Here is a 4,116-nt window from a genome sequence, read left to right on the forward strand (position 1 = left end):
CCCTTGCCTTGGGTCGAGTGAGCCCCAAACTTGCACTGGATACAGCTCAGGCCTGCCTGCCTGTTCCAGCGCAAGTTAGGATTGAGCTGTAGTTGTGTTTTGAGCTGGTGTGCTTTTATGGGGGGGGGGGGGGAATTAAACTGTTTCTAAATAACCCTCCATCAAGATAAACCAGAGACCTTTCATTGCTGTGTTGAAAACCAGTGCTAAGAATAGTTAATACCCTCTGATGGAGGCTGGGCATAGTGGGTGATGCATGGCTGCCACTGACATCTTCTCACCTCTCCGAACAGCAACTGTTACCCTGCACATGCCCGATCTCATCTGATCTCGGAAGCTAAGCAGGGTCAGGCCTGGTTGGTACTTGGATGGGAGACCGCCTGGGAATACCGGGTGCTGTAGGCTTATACCATAGTCTTTCGAGACTGAAGGTTGCCAACCAACCAACCACATGTAGTGATGTAAAACACAGGCGATGACATGGCATTACTTGTTCATGGCTCCACTCCATCGGCTGCTGTCTCCAGGAATGGGGCAGGGATGCTTCTAATGGCAATGTTCCTTAGTAAGTGTTGCTGGGGAGACACTCCCTTCAGTACACAGGGAGGCAAGAGCCTATAGTACACAAGGCATTTAACTGGTTCCCACTACACCTTTTTGGCTTTTGGTTCTTCAAGGTGGTTTGTTCTGGTGCATGCCTTAATTTCCCTCCCCCCTCTTTTCACCATGCAGCTGTGCTTGCAAGGTCTTGTGTGATCTGCTTAGAGACCTGCATCCTTTATCTTCCCCTCCTTTCCAGGACTCCCACGATTGTGATCAAACATTCCAAATACTTGGATTTGCACAAGTGACAAGGGCATGATGTCAGTCTCATTTCTGATCCAGGCTACTTTGGCAACTGCCTTCCATGGACCCCATTTGTAGTAATAAGACTTCCTTTTCCTGTTTGTTAAGCACATACCCAAGAGTCCGCTTTCATAAATCCTGTGATTCATTCAGCTACAGGGCCATTCCGCTCTCACTTGTAGGTGAACAGATTATTGGTCTCCTCCCAGTCCCCCAAATCAAGGCAGATTGATATACAGCTCACTTGAGATTGCCTTGAGCAGCTTATTTAAAAGCTGCGCCTCCAGTCCAGAGACCAACATCTGACTTTGGCTGATGCAAACATCCTGTATCAGATGCCAGGGTACCTTTTCCTCCATGCTTTCAACATCTGCAGGGCCATCTCATGCATTAGATCAGAGATATTCAAACAGTGTGCCATAGCACATTGATGTTCTGCGAAAGGTCTGCATGTGTGCTGCAGGTGTTTTGAGCACAACATTGAAAATCGCTGAAAAACTCTTCTGGGTTCTGCGGCTCTGTTTCTAGGGCAACTGCAGTGACAAATTGACCCTCTTTCTCTGCCAGTGGAAGCAAAGATACAGACAATTCATAACTGCAGTGCTAGAAACAGAGCCACAAAACCCAGAAGAGTCTCCTGGAAACCAGAAGTGACATCACAAGAGGCAAAGACCATGCAGGTCAGTTTCTGTGAGAAGAAGAACATTGAAAATTGCTGCATTAGGTGGTAGCAAACCTGAGGTTTACCATGAGTACCCACCTGAATAGAGCTGCAGGTAACCCAGGCTCTTTCTGTGTACCTTCTACAGGTGTGCCATTGCAGGAGGGCCAGGTAGGGCCCTGGCCAAGTCATAGCACCCAGTGCACCATCACAAAGTGAGTGGCTGAAGGTACCTTGGGGGGTCCACTACAGGGCGTTGCCCTAGGGCAGGGGTGCCCAAACTCCGGCCCTGGGGCCACTTGCGGCCCTTGAGGCCTCTCAATGCGGCCCTCAGGGAGCCCCCAGTCTCCAATAAGCCTCTGGCCCTCTGGAGATATGTTGGAGCCCACACTGGCCCAATGCAACTGCTCTCAGTGTGAGGGCGACTGTTTGACCTCTTGCGTGAGCTGTGGGATGAGGGCTCCCTCCACTGCTTGTTGTTTCATGTCTGTGATGCAGTAGCAGCAGCAAAGGAAAGGCCAGCCTTGCTTTGTGCAAAGCCTTTTTATAGGCCTTGAGCTATTGTAAGACCTTCATTCATTCATATAAGTTCATCTTTAATATATTCATTTATGTAAACTTATGTAAATTTATTCAAATTTTAAATTTAAATTAATTCTTTTTCCCCCCGGCCCCCAACACAGTGTCAGAGAGTTGATGTGGCCCTGCTGCCAAAGACTTTGGACACCCCTACCCTAGGGCAGTGATTTTCAACCTTTTCCATCTCACGGCACACTGACAAGGCACTAAAATTGTCAAGGCGCACCATCAGGTTTTTGACAATTGACAAGGCACACCATGCTGCCAGTGGGGGGCTCACATCCCCATTGGCCCTACCGTTAAATGATCTTCCCCCAAATTCCTGTGGCACACCTGTGGACCACTCATGGCACACTAGTGTGCCACAGCACAGTGGTTAAAAATGGCTGCCCTAGGGCCACTAGAACTAGATTGTGGCACTGACTTTCCCCTTCAATTAATCTCCACCCCAGGAGTTCGACCTGGGAAAAGGAGAGTGCCCACTCCTTCTGCTTAGCCTATCCCTTTCGTCTGTCAAGCTCCCCTCACTTCTCCCTGGGAGGCAGCGCAGATGGAGATGGGTCTCACATGCCTTATTTCCAGAGCGCTGCAGGGGAGGGCGGGACCGAGTTCTGTCACTTGCTTGCCTGCTGTTTAAAATAAAATCCTTATGAAAGCTTTGGTACATTAGAGGCAATTATCTCATTGAGGGCAATTCAGCCAGCTGGCAACTCTTATTTCCCAGCAAAGGTGGTTAATCTTGTAATTTGCAAAACTGGTTGTAATCAGCATGGGTCTACTCTTCCTGCGCCATTAAAAGGCAACCCAAATAACTTGGGGAGGGGGGGGGAGATGCCTTAGGCCAGCATTGCCAGCTTCTCCATTGGCCCTGTGTCTGGCTTTAAATGGCTTTATCTGAGCCATTTAAACAGCAGGTGAAACTTTTGCCAGCTGGTGAGATGCAACAGACCAAAGGCATGCTGGTGCTTTTCTTGTCCGCTGACAACCCTGTGATCAAGAAAGCAGCGCATGACTCTATAACAGGGGTGTCAAAGTTTTTGGCAGGAGGGCCACATCATCTCTCTGCTGGGGGGAAAAAGAATTAATTTACATTTAAAATTTTGAATACATTTACATAAATATACATAAATGAATATATTAAAGATGAACTTATATGAATGAATGAAGGTCTTGCAATAGCTCAAGGCCCATAAAAGGCCTTGCAAAAAGCAAGGCTGGCCTTTCCTTTGCTGCTGCTACTGCATCATAGATGTGAAACAGCAAGCATTGGAGGAAGCCCTCATCCCACAGCTCACGCGAGAGGTCAAACAGTCGCCCTCACGCTGATGGCAGTTGCATTGGCCAGTGCGGGCTCCAACAAATCTGTGGAGGGCCAGAGGCTCATTGGAAACTGGGGTCTCCCTGAGGGCCACACTGAGAGGCCTCGAGGGCCGCATGTGGCCCCAGGGCCGGGGTTTAGGCACTCCTGCTCTATAAGGCTGTACACTCCTCTGTACACTCGGGTGGAAAGTAGCCCTATGGAACTCACAGGAATTGGCATCTGAGTGAACAGAAACAAAATGAGGCTTTAAAGGTACCCCACCTTTAAGTGACTGCCAGATGATGGAGCAATTGGTGTCTGGGAAGGAACTCTGTCTCCACCACACCTTGTTCCTTAGCTCTCCTAGGAGATCTGGCTGGCTTCTGTTGGAAATGGTGTTTGTCTTTATCCAGCAGGACAGCTGAGTGTTTGAAACCACGCTTGAGCTCTCACAGAAAGGGCCTTTTTAAAATGCGTTTTAATCAACGGTTTACAGAACATTTGCCTGAGAAATATATCTTAATGGCTAGACCTCTCTGAGGGTTTTCGGGCACTTTTAAGGTAAAATAAATAGATCAACCTCTGTTGTGCTGTTCCTCGGAGGAGAAAAATATTGATCCTCCTTTGCAGCTGAAAAGGTATAATGAGATCCATTTCTGTGCTTAAGCTATTAAAGCATCTCTCAGGTCAGGCAGTTGTCTCTTAGGCCATGCTTTGTCTCTGATGTGCT

The 4,116-nt window shown here is 48.3% G+C and overlaps 1 pseudogene; it reads left to right on the plus strand.

The window, feature by feature from the left end:
- The first annotated feature begins 285 nt into the window (after positions 1-285).
- LOC136646852 (5S ribosomal RNA) lies at positions 286-405 on the plus strand (annotated as a pseudogene).
- Positions 406-4,116: the final 3,711 nt, after the last annotated feature.

This window comes from Tiliqua scincoides, chromosome 3 (genome assembly GCF_035046505.1).
Source record: "Tiliqua scincoides isolate rTilSci1 chromosome 3, rTilSci1.hap2, whole genome shotgun sequence".
Lineage (NCBI taxonomy): Eukaryota > Metazoa > Chordata > Lepidosauria > Squamata > Scincidae > Tiliqua > Tiliqua scincoides.